The sequence below is a fragment of the Camelus bactrianus genome, chromosome 18, assembly GCF_048773025.1.
Source record: "Camelus bactrianus isolate YW-2024 breed Bactrian camel chromosome 18, ASM4877302v1, whole genome shotgun sequence".
NCBI lineage: Eukaryota > Metazoa > Chordata > Mammalia > Artiodactyla > Camelidae > Camelus > Camelus bactrianus.
This window is the reverse complement of record NC_133556.1, coordinates 28,237,600-28,250,607: the sequence shown is the minus strand read 5'-3', so window position 1 is coordinate 28,250,607 and position 13,008 is coordinate 28,237,600. Positions and strand designations below refer to the sequence as shown.

General features: G+C 42.5%; 1 non-coding gene across 1 annotated transcript; it reads right to left on the bottom strand.

Annotated features, from left to right (window-relative positions):
* Nucleotides 1-5,730: 5,730 nt before the first annotated feature.
* On the bottom strand, nucleotides 5,731-5,804 carry TRNAT-AGU (transfer RNA threonine (anticodon AGU)). Its single transcript has one exon. It is a non-coding gene; the product is annotated as a tRNA-Thr (tRNA).
* Between the last annotated feature and the right edge of the window lie 7,204 nt (nucleotides 5,805-13,008).

Genomic DNA, 13,008 nt, shown 5'->3' with positions numbered 1-13,008 from the left:
GGGATATTACAACCTCAGTAGTTAGAATTTACTTATCACAGACACCCCTGACTCAATTCATTAAAATTTAAGAACTCTTACAAGCAACTGTGCACATCTGAACTTTATTAAGAATTTTTTTCTTTTGGCTCATGACCAAGAGAGCTGTCTGCCAAGAAGGCAACTTGGTCTTAATCATCTCAAGTAACTCTGTGGAACTGCTCTGGTGAAGCATGGTTTTCAGCACAGCTTTATATCTTGTCAGAACAGAGAATGTCAGAACAGAGAATGTCAGAACAGAGAAAGTCAGGGTAACATTCTCTTAAGTTTCAAAAAAAAAAAAAAAACAGATCAGCACGTACACAGCAAATCAGTACGGCCTTGACACCTGGGAAGGGGGTCTTAGTGGAAGGAGGACCAGCATTGGCATCCCAGGGAGGGGGGCATTTAATCTTTATTGCTAAAATGGACATTCTCTTTTTAAATTGAAGTATAGTTGAGTTACAATGTTGTATTAATTTTGGGTGTCCAGCATAGTGGTTCATTTATACATATATGTATTCCTTTTCATATTCTTTTTTACTATATGCCATTACAAAGTGTCAAATATCATTCCCTGTGCTATACAGTAGGACCTTGTTGTTTATCTATTTTACATATAATAGTGTGTATCTGGCAATCCCAAATTCCTAATTCATCCCTCCCTCCACCCACTTCTCCTTTGGTAACCATTAGTTTGCTTCCTATGTCTGTCAGTCTGTTTCTGTTTTGTAAATAAGTCATTTGTATAATCTTTTTAAGATTCCACATATAAATGATATCATATGATATTTGTCTTTCTCTGTCTGACTTACTTCACTTAGTATGATAATCTCTAGGTCCATCTATGTTGCTGCAAATGGCATTATTTCATTCCTTTTTTATGTCTGAGTAGTATTCTATTGTATAAATATACCACAACATCTTTATCCATTCATCTGTTGATGGACATTTAGATTCCTCCATGTCTTGGCTATTATCAATAGTGCTGCTATGAACATTGGGGGACATGCATCTTTTCCAAGTAGAATTTTTTTCTGGACATATGCCCAGGAGTGGAATTTCTGGATTATATGTTAAGTTTATTTTCAGGTTTTCTTTAAGGAGTCTCCATACTGTTTTCCATAGTGGCTGCACCAAATTATATTCCCACCAACAGTGTGGAAGGGCTCCCTTTTCTCCACACCCTCTCCAGCATTTATCATTTATGGACTTTTTGATGATGGCCATTCTCATTGTAGTTTTGACTTACATTTCTCTGATACTTGGCAATATTGAGCATTTTTTCATGGGCCTATTGGCCATTTGTACGTCTTCATTGGAGAAATGTTTGTTTGGGTCTTCTGCCCATAAAATGGACAATCTTTACTTCTGGTCAGCACACCCTTTACTTAATGATTAAGGCAGATGTACAATGTCTGTTTGACAGGCCACAAACAGGCTGTTTTAGTTGGCACAAAATTCAAGTTTATTCATGTATAAGCCAGAAGAACTTCCTCATACCTCAATATGTGAAAATTTCTTCCATCACATGTCAACAAAACGTATTCCACTCAAGGAGTTTGTTGTCAAATACCATTGGGCCTTGTAACCCCAAGGTTCATTCTCTTTTTAATCATCAAAGAGTTTAATGATAAACTTTTACTCCCACAGACCTGTCATCAAAACTTAAAAATTAGCTTGTCTTGCAGAAACCGAGGGCACTCTTCAGGTGGATCCACTACACCCGTTACCTGCCTTCACTGATCCAAGGTCCTTTCATTGTTGCCACAAACAGGGCCTAAATAATAAGCTATTTGCCTGAGTTGTTTTCCAGGAACTTGGAGTCAGCTGTGTCCAGTTGGAGCTCCAGCTGGTTAAGACTAGTTAGGACACAGGCCCTCCATTAGGGCCTAAGTAAGTGACCTTTTGATGTCAGAGGTCCCAAAACTCCACCCTCAGAACAGGCAAAGCCCCCATTTTCCAAATGTGCAGCCTCATGAAGAAGCCTGTAGTTGAGTTGCACCTGCTCAGAACATCAATTGTGTCATCTTTTTCTTCTCTCCAATCACCTTTCCCCACGCTCCTCATGCCCGGACCACCCTACTTCTTTATCCCATAAGTTTCCCAGCCCCTCACCATCAGGGAGGCAGGTTTGAGCTGTGTTCCCGTCTCCTTGAGCGGCTGTCTCATAAATCCTTTCTCCTGGGCTGCGAACCTCCACATCTCAGCGTTGAGCTTACTGCTCATCGGGCACACGAATCCGGTTTGCTAACAGTGCTCCCCGAATGTATTTAGTATTCCTGTTGGAACTGTTGTGAATTTACAAGACTTGACATCTTTACGATGTCAGGCCATGACACCTCCATCCACTTATTTAGTTTATGTCCTTTAGTTCAACTGCTGACATCCTCTGTAAAATCTTGCGGGTGGTTTGTAGATTTCTGTCCAGGTGATTTATAGTTATTGGTGGTGCCATCTCATTGATGCTCCTTCTGGTCGATCACGCCAGTGTCTGGAAGCACAGCTGATCTTTAGTGTACTGCTCTTCCCCTGATCTTGTACATAGCTGCTTTCCTGGCCTCGTATTCACTCTAGTGGGATCTAGAAGACACTGAATTCAGCGCAGAGTACCATCTGCCCTGGCAACTTTGTTTCTTCCATTCTGATCTCCACACCCTGGGAGAGTTGCTGTTTGCTTTTGTGCTGTCAGGGATGACCTGGGCTGTGCTGGGCACCCCCACCTTTCCCTCCCTCATTAAAGGAGGGCCCTCCTGAGCTCACCACTGAGCCGAACGTTTGCTGTGGGTTATTGAGCTGAGGAAGTCCCCCTCACCCAGCTTCACCAAGAGCCCTGAATTTATCAACCCAAAGAATCAAACGCTTCTTCCTTATCTACTGAGCTTATCACCTGGTTGTCCATTTATCTCTATTCTGTTCATGTGGTAAATTGTACCCATAGATTTTTTTTTCCTTGTTTTAAACCACCCACATTTAGACGCTATTCAGTTTTATTGTGGTTTTTTTTATACATATGGTTGGAGTCAGTTGTTAGTATTTTATTTTGGATTTTTTTAATCTTTGTTCACAGTGGAAATTGGCATGAAACTTTCCTGGACTCTGTGTGTGCGGTTTTGCTCTCTAGGTTGTAACAATAAAACTTGCTGGGAAATTTTCCTCTTATTCTATTTCTCTGGAAGAACTCCGTGTTAAGTGGGGATTACGGTCCTTGACACTTTAATACAGTTCTCCCGTGAAACTGTGAGGGACAGGTGTTTTCACTTGTTTGATTTCTGGGAAAGGTTTCAATTTCCCTTATGCCATTATTCCTTAATGATTTACGGATCTTTTCGGGTTTCCCTTTTCTCGAGTCAGTTTTCTTGCATTATACTTGGCTAAAAATGGTCCAAGTCACCCAACCAACTTGTTTATTGTTGTTTATGCTAATCTCGTGTGACCTGTAAAACTCCCTGCCCTCTCCGAGCTGTGTTTCCCGTTTTATCACTGATCATTTGTGCATCTTCTTCCTGCCTAATCAGTCCAGCCAGAGCTGTGCCTGTTTCATTAGATTCAAGGAACTTTTAGCTCTATTACAGTTTATTTACCTATGTCACCTGTTTTATCATAAATCACCTCTTAATTTATTCCTTTAATTATCTTTTACTCTATTCCTTATGCTTTCTTTTGAGTCCCCTGGTGTTTTTTCTCACTTCTTGACTCAAACGTTGCATTCTTGATTATTTTCACTAAACCTGAGGGTGACTGGTTTTTCCCTTCAGCACATGTCTCCCCGTGACTGTCAGTAGATGGTACTTTTGCTGTTGGTGATTCTAAATGTTTTGTAACTTGCATTACGACATTTCTTTGACCCAGTAGTTTTTTTTAGAAGTGTATTTTTTAACTTAAAAACGTGCGAGGGTTTCTGCCTTTATTTTGATGGATGAGCAAGTTTAAAGGAACAACCTAGCCTGTGCTTGTTTGCAAATATGAGGCAGCTGAAAGGGAGCTCTGGGAGCAGAAATTCAGGCTCAGTATTTACCGCGGGGGTTAATGAAAATGGTGAAATCAAATACCCCACGTCAGTAACAAAAGATGCATTTACAAGACTCTCCCTAGAAAACTTAGTCAAGGATTGGGAAGGTTGCCTGGTTCGTGGTGTTCAGCTGTGATCTGCTCCTGTTCGTGTATGTCAAAGCCAGAGCTGGGGAGACCATGGCCATCCTCCCGGATGTCTCAGCATCAGGCAGGGCTGAGGTCGCGAGGGTGGAGGGTGGAGGGGCAGGAGGAAGTTGTCACACTCTGGATGACTCCTTAGAGTTGGCAGGGGCGGGAGAGACATGGATGTGTGCACCTGTGCCCGAGGTGTCTCCCAGACGGAGTTTGGGTTCACACACACCCACAAATAGGCTCCGTCTGCTCTTGTCTGGCACCTGCTGACCCCTCCGCCTGGTGCCCCACAGACCTGGCCTCAGGCTGGCGCTGCAGGCACATGCCCGCTGGCACCTGTGCCCACCTCCACACGCTGGAATCTCTCGTCACGCCCATCAAGGGATGCCCATCAAGGGACACCCTTTCTCTCCTTGGAAAACAGTCAGGCATCTCCTCTTTGGAGCGTTTTTCTTACTACTTCCAGGAGACTGGTTCTACTTCAGTGCCTCCATTGTCACTTGAACCTATCCCTGTAATGCCACTTAACACGCCACACCCTGAAGCCATTGTTCATCTTTTTGCATTGAGGTACCATTAAATTACAGTGTTGGTTTCAGGCACACAACATAGTAATTCACAATTTTAAAGGTTATACTCCATTCAGTTATTATAAAATGTTGGCTGTATTCCCTGTGCTGTACAATAGATCCCTTGTAGCTTATTTATTTTATACATGGTAGTTTGTACCTCTTAATCCCCTACTATCTCACCCCTCCCCCTCTCCTTCTCCCCACTGGTCACCACTAGTTTGTTCTCTATATCTGGGAGTCTGTTTCCTTTTTGTTATATTCACTAGTTTGTTGTATTTTTTTGATTCCACATATAAGTGATACCATACAGTATTTGTCTTTCTCTATCTGACTTACTCACTTAGCAAAATACTCTCCAAGTCCATCCATGTTGCTGCAAATGGCAAAGTTTCATTTTTAGTGGCTAAGTAGTATTCCATTGTGTATATATATCACTTCTTTACCCATTCACCTGTTGATGGACACAGGGTTGCTTCCATATCTTGGCAAGTGTAAATAATGCTACTATGAACATTAGGGTGCATGCATCTTTTCGAATTGGTGTTTGGGGGTTTTTTTTCCTAGATATATACCCAGGAGAAGAATTGCTGGGTCACTTGGTAGTTCTATATTTAGTTGCTGTTTTTTTGTTTTGTTTTGTTTTGAGAAACCTCTATACTGTTTTTGACCGGTGGCTAGACTAATTTACATTCCCACCAACAGTGTACAAGGGTTCCCTTTTCTCCACATCCTTGCCAACATTTGTTATTTGTGTTCTTTTTGATGATGGCATTCTAACAGGTATGAGGTGATACCTCATTGAGGATCTGATTTGCATTCCCTGATGATTCATGATATTGAGCATGTTTTCATGTGCCTGTTTGCCATCTGCATTTCCTCTTTGTCTATTCAGGTCTTCTGCCTATTTTTTTTTAATTTTTAAAAATTCTTTTCTTTAACCTTCTTTTGTGTGTGTGGGGGGGGGTATAATTAAGTGTATTTATTTATTTTTTAATGGAGGTACTGGGGATTGAACCCGGGACCTCATGCATACTAGGCATGCACTCTACCACTGAGCTATACCCTTCCCCCTCCATTCTGCCCATGTTTTAATTGGGTTGTTTTTCTGATGTTGAGTTCTATTAGCTGCTTATGTATTTTGAATATTAACTCCTTGCTGGTCACGCCTTTTGGAAAATTTTCTCCCACTCACTAGATTTGTTTTAATTTTGCCAATGGTCTCCTTTGCTGTGCAAAAGCTTTTAAGTTTAATTAGGTCTCTCTCTGTCTCTCTTTTTTTGTTTTTTGCTTTTATTTCCTTTGCTTTAAGAGATGGATCCAAAAAATATGTCTATGATGTATGTGTTCTGCCTGTGTTCCCTTCTAGGAGTTTTGTTGTTTCTGGTCTTACATTTAGGTCTTTAATCCATCCTGAGTTTATTTTTGTATATGGTGTTAAGACAATGTTCTGATTTCATTCTTTTACATGTAGCTGTCCAGTTTTCCCAGCACCACTTACTGACGAGAATGTCTCTTTCCTATGGTATAGTCTTGCTTCCTTTGTCATAGATTAATTGACTGTAAATGTGTGAGTTTACTTCTGGGCTCTCTGTTCTGTTACACTGAGCCACCTGTCTGTTTTTGTGCCAGTACCATACAGTTTTGATGACTGCAACATAGTGGTAAATTCTGAAGTCAAGGAGTGTGATACCTCCAGTTCTGTTCTTATGATTGTTTTGGCTGTTTCAGGTCTTTTGTGTCTTCCAAACAAATTGTAGAATTATTTGTTCTAGTTCTGTGAAAAATGCAATTGGTATTTTGAAAGGGATTGCATTGAACCTATAGGTTGCCTTGGGTAGCATGGTCATTTTAACAATAATTCTTCCAATCCATGAACACAGTATATCTCCCCATCTGTTTGCATTGTCTTCAATTTCTTTGATCAGTGTCTTACAATATTCAGAGCACAGGACTTTTTACCTCGCTAGATAAGTCTTTTCCTAGGTATCTAATTCTTTTTGACGTAATTGTAAATCCATTGTTTCCTTAATTTCTTTCTGATAGTTAGTGTATAGAAATGCTGCACACTTCTGGATATTAATTTTGTATCCTGCAACTTTACCAGAATTCACTGATGAGCTCTAGTTTTTTGGTGGCATCTTTAGGATTTTCTGTGTATAGTATCGTCATCTACAAACAGTGACAGTTTTACTTCTTCCTTTACAATTTGGGTTCCTTTTATTTTTCTTGTCTGATTGCTGTGATTAGAACTTCTAATACTATGTTGAATAAAAGTGGCAAGAGTGGGCATCTTTGTCTTGTTTCTGATCTTAGAGGAAATGTTTTCAGCTTTTCACCATTGAGTATGATGTTAGTTGTGAGCTTGTCATATACGGCCTTTATGTTAAGGTATGTTCCCTCTAGACCCACTTTCTGAAGAGTTTTTTTTATCATAAATGGATTTTGATTTTTTCAAATATTTTTCTGCATCTATAGAGATGATCACATAATTTTTCCTTGAATTTGTTAATGTGTCATATCACACTGATTTGCAGATATTGAACCATCTTTGCATCCCTGAAATAAATCCCACTTGATCATGGTATATGATCCTTCTAACGTACTGTTGGACTCAGTTAAGTAAAATTTTGTTGGGAATTTTTGCATCTGTGTTCATCTGTGGTATTGGCCTGTTCCTACAACTTTGTGTGTGTGTGTGTGTGTGTGTGTGTGTGTGTGTGTGTGTGTGTGTGTGTGTGTGTGTGTGATAGCTTTGATTTTGATATCAGGGTGATGCTGCTCAGAATGAGTTCAGAAGCATTCCTTTCTGTGCAATTTTTTGGAATAGTTTGAGAAGGATAAGTGTTAACTCTTCTCTAAATGTCTGATAGAATTCACCTGTGAAGTCATTTGGTCCTGGAATTTTGTTTCTCAGGAATATTTTATTACTGATTCAATTTCATTACTGTTAATTGGTCTGTTCATATTTTCTGTGTCTTCCTGGTTCTGTCTCATATCATACATTTCTAGGAATTTGTCCATTTCTTCTAGGTTGTCCCTTTTATTGGCATATAGTTGTTCATAGCAGTCTCTTATGGTCCTTTGTATTTCTGTAGTGTTGGTTCTAACTTCTTTTTTCATTTCAGATTTCATTGGTTTGGGTCCTTTTTTTCCTTGATGAGTCTGGTTAAAGGTTTATCAATTTTGTTCATCTTTTCAGAGAGTCAGCTCTTAGTTTCACGGATCTTTTTGTCAGTCTCTATTTCATTTATTTCTTTATGATTTCTTTCCTTCTAACTTTTGGGTTTTGTTTGTTCTTTTTTTAGTTCCTTTTAGGTATAAGTTTAGGCCATTTGAAATTTTTCTTGTTCCTGAGGTACACTTGTATCACTATGAACTTCCCTCTTAGACCTGCTTTGGCTGCACCCCATAGATTTTGGATCATTGTGCTTTTGTTTTCATTTTTCTCCAGGTACTTTTATTTCCTCTTTGATTTCTTCAGTGACCTCTTGGTTGGTAATAGCATGCTGTTTAGCCCCCACATATTTCTGGGTTTTTTTTTTTAAGTTTTCTTGTTGATTTCTTGTCTCATAGCCTTGTGGTCGGAAAAGATGCTTGATGTGATTCAATTTTCTTAGATTTGCCACACTCTGTTTTGTGGCCTAGCATGTGATCTATCTTGGAGAATGTTCCATGTGCACTTGAAAATAATATGTATTCTGCTTTTTGCATAGGATTTACTATGTATATTAAGTCCATTTGGACTAATATGTCATTTAAGGCCAATTTTTCCTTATTGATTTTCTGTCTGGATGATCTGTTCATCGATGTAAATGGGGTATTAAAGTCCCCTATTATTACTGTGTTACTCTCAAGCTCTCTCCTTGTGTCTGTTAATATTTGCTTTATGTATTTAGGTTCTCCTATATTGGGTGCATATGTATTTATAATTATTATACCTTCTTGGATTGACCCTTTTGACCATCAATGAAATGTCCTCCTTTGTCTCTTGTAACAGTCTTTGTTTTAAAGTCTACTTTGTCTGATATAGGTGTTGCTCCCCTGTCTTTTTCCATTTGCATTTAATAACTTTTTCTGATCCTTCATTTTCAGTCTGTATGTGTCTTTAGATCTAAAGTTAGTCTCCTATAGGCAGCATATATATATGGGTCTTGGTTTTGTATTCATTTAGTCACTCTGTCTTTTGAGTGAAGCATTTAGTCCATTTACATTTAAAGTAATTATGTATGTTCTTATTGCCATTTTGTTCATTGTTTGGGGGTAGTTCTTGTAGGTCTTTTTGTTGTTGTTCCTATCTTGTGTTCTCTTGTGATTTGATGACTATCTTTTGTGTTATATGTGGATTCCTTTTTCTTGTGTGTATATCTATTATGGATTTTGGGATTGTGGTTCCCATGAGGGTTTTTTTTTTATAGCAACCTATATATTTATACATGATTGTTTTAAGTTGCTAACTCTGAATTTCAAATGCATTTTAACAACCCTGCATTTGTACTCTCTTCCTCACATGATTACTCTTTTTGACATCACATTTACATCTGGTTGTTTTGTGTATCCCTTAACTGCTAAGTGATTATAGATAATTTTACTGCTTTTGTCTTTTAATCTCCCTACTAGCTTTGTGTGTGGGTGACTTCCTACCTTTATTGTATATTTGCTTTTACCAGTGAGATTTTCATTTTGTAATTTTCTTGTTTCTAATTGTGGTCTTTTTCTTCTTCTTCTTCTTCTTCTTCTTCTTCTTCTTCTTCTTCTTCTTCTCCTTCTCCTTCTCCTTCTCCTTCTCCTCCTCCTCCTCCTCCTCCTCCTCCTCCTCCTCCTCCTCCTCCTCCTCCTCCTCCTCCTCCTCCTCCTCCTCCTCCTCCTCCTCCTCCTCCTCCTCCTCCTCCTCCTCCTCCTCCTCCTCCTCCTCCTCCTCCTCCTCCTCCTCCTCCTCCTTCTTCTTCTTCTTCTTCTTCTCTTTTTTTCTTCTTCACTTCCTTTAACATTGCTTGTAAAACAGGTTTGGTGGTGCCAAACTCTTTCAGCCTTTGCTTGTCCATAAAACTGAATCTCTGTTAAACCTGAATGAGCGCCTTGCCAGGTAGAGTATCCTTGGTTGCAGGCTTTTCTCTTCCCTCACTTGGAATGTATCATGCTACTCCCTTCTGATCTAGAGAGATTCTGCTGGAAAGTCAGCTGATTGTTTCACAGGTGTTCCCCTGTACAAGACTTGTTGCTTTTCCCTTGCTGCTTTTAATATTCTCTTTATCTCTAATTTTTGCCATTTTAATTACACTGTGTCTTGGTATGATCCTCTTTGACTTAATCCTGTTTGGGACTCTCTGTGATTCCCAGACCTGGGTGACTGTTTTCTTTCCCAGGTTGGGGGGAGTTTTTAGCTATTATGTCTTCAGTTATGTTCACAGCTCCTTTCTCTGTCTTCTCCTTCTGGGACCCCTATAATGCAAATATTAGTGTGCTTGATGTTGCCCCAGAGGTCTCTCAAACTGTCCTCATTTTCTTTTCATTCTTTTTTCTTCTGTTCAGCATCACTGATTTCCAATACTGTCTTCCAGCTCACTGATCCATTCCTCTGCATCATTTAATCTACTGTGAATTTCTCCTAGTGTAGTTTTCATTTCAGTTATTGTATTCTTTAGCTCTGTTTGGTCATTGATAGTTTCTAACTCTTTAACTTCTAACTTCTCATTTTGTGCATCCATTCTTCTCCCAAGTTCTTTGAGCATTTTCACAATCATTACTCCAAACTCTTTTTTGGGTAAATTGCCTATCTCTGCTTCTCTTAGTTCTTCTTCTGGGGTTTTATCTCATTCTTTCATTTGGAACATGTTCCTTTTTCACCTCATTTTCCCTAAATTGCTGTTTTAATTTCTGTGTATTTGGTAGATTGATCATGTTTCCCAACTTTGAAGAACTGATCTTTTTTGAGAGAAGTTCTATGTATCCCAACAGCATACTCCCCTCTGGTCACCAGAGCTATATGCTCTAGGGATGTCCTCTATATGGGCTGCATGAGTCCTTTGGTTGTGGTGAGCTGACTGCTGTGGGTGATCTGCTAGATGTGGCTGTCTCCCTGTCCAGTTGGTTGCCAGGTCCTGCCTTGTACAGAGGATGCTGGCCACTGGTTGTCAGGGCTGGATCATGAGGTGGCTGGCTGCAGAACCCCATAGGACCTCAGGGCTGGTGCTGACTCACTTCTGGGCAGGGTTGAAGTCCAGGAGTTTCTGGAGCTGGCACCTGCCCACCTGTAGGTAAATTCAGATCCTGGGGCTAGTTCTGGCCCACTGGTGGGCATAGCTATGTCCTAGGGTCTGGCTGCAGGGCCCAGGGGTCCCAGAGCTGGTGTCAGACCACTGATGGGTGGAGCCAGTTCCTGACACAGCTGACTGCAGGATCTGGGATGTCTTGAAGCTTATATCAGCCCACCAGTGAGTGGGGCTGATCCTGGGGCTAAAGGGTCCAAGGTGGATCCAGGAGCCCCTGCAGATGAGCACCCAGGAGCCCTAGTGATAACTATAGACTTTCAGGCTTACCTGCCATGGCCACTTCCACTGGGGGGCACTGTGGCCCCTAGTCATGCCCACCAGCCCTGCCCCCCACACTGGGCCTTCCCAGAGCTGCAAAAGGAGCTGGCTGTGCACAGGTGGGCAGCTCCCCTCAACCTGGGAAGGATCCTAGAGAGAGCTGTCAGGAGCCTCTGGGGAAAGGAAAGAGTCACATGGGGTCAGGAATCTCCTGGGTTCCCAGTGATGGAGCTCCCCAAGAAGAATAAGGTTTGAGACAGCAGCAGCAGCGTCTGCAGAGGAGGGGCATACAGGGGGAGCTGGGACTTGGCCCTGGGCTCAGCGAGGGAATGGCTGGGAGCCCCATAGTGTCTGGGAGGGGGTGGTACCCTTACTAGGCCAAGAACCCCAGCTCTCTACTCCAGGGACCTCCTGAGCCTCTTTATCTTATGGCCACAGGAAGTGGGCAGCACGAAGCATATGCAGGATGAAGGCTTCCCTTCCCCCTGAGACCAGTGACGGCTGACCATGCCAACATGTCGCCCAAGTCCAGAAGGCCCGTCTCTCTAGGTCTCCCTCCTCCTCCTCCTCTCCCTTCTCCTCCCCCACTCCCCACTCTTCCCTTGACTGAACAAACGATCCTAAACTTGGGCAGTGAGAAGCCACTGGATTTAACTGGAATCAGCCAGTGCTGGCCAACAGGGCTTTCTGTGAAGATGAGAATGTTCTAGATCCTCACTGTCCACTAGGGCTGCTGCTGCCAGGGAGAAGCCACTGGTGGAGAGACACATGAGCACGGCCTGAGGGTCATGGGCCAGCCCAGCAAGCTGTCCAGTGTGTATAGCTTGTGGGATTGGGGAAGTGAATTTTCCACTTAAGTCAATCTTAATTAGTTTGAATTGATGTGGCCCCGTCAGCAGCAGACAATAGTCCAGACTGTCCTGGATGGTGGGGACAAGAAAGTGACCCACCACCACCAGGGATGTTGTCAGGATTTAGATAAGAACTTCTTAAGATGCCTCCCTGGGGTAGGCTGGGGCCAGTGGTCTTGCCGGCCCATCTGTGACCCAGGCTTGTCCCCCTCCACCAGCTGAGGCTAAGTGGCCTGTACTTGCCCCACCTGTGTCCTCTCACTTGTGTAACCTCCAGGTCCCCTGAACTTCCTGTGTCTCACAGGTGCCCCAGCAGTCCCCCAGCCCTTCACTCCTGAGATGAGCATCAGTGGATCCGGAGCCAGAGTGATGGGCTGACATGCTCAGAAATTGTCACAGGGACCTCCGGTCTCAGCAGGGCAAGGTCTGCATCCCCCATGGCAGACAGGCTCCAGGTGAACTTGTGGTTGAGATTATCTCCAGAGCTTCACATGTCCAGGTTGAACACTGTATTTCTGCAGCCCCACCATGTCCCAGGGAGAGAGAACCAGTAGCTTCTCAAGGAGGTTGGGAGGGTGGGGACGGGTGTCCAAGCAGCAGGAATGATTCCAGCGGCTCAGAGCCAGGGTCCTTCCCCTGCCTCCTTTGGTGCAGACTGGACCCCGGGTCTCCTGCCCTGGCCCAGGCACTGTCCAAGAAGGCAGCCAGGTGAATCGTTCAGTCTAGCAGTGGTCAGTGGTCAGCACCGACAGTGGGTGGAGAGGGAGCCCCCGTATTCCTGCTGCTGCTAGTCGTTGTCTTTATTGAAGACCCTCAAGCTGACCCACAGTGGCCACTTCCCAGCGGAGTGTCACATCCCCCCCATGATGCTCCCCAGCACAGTCCCTGGGCCGG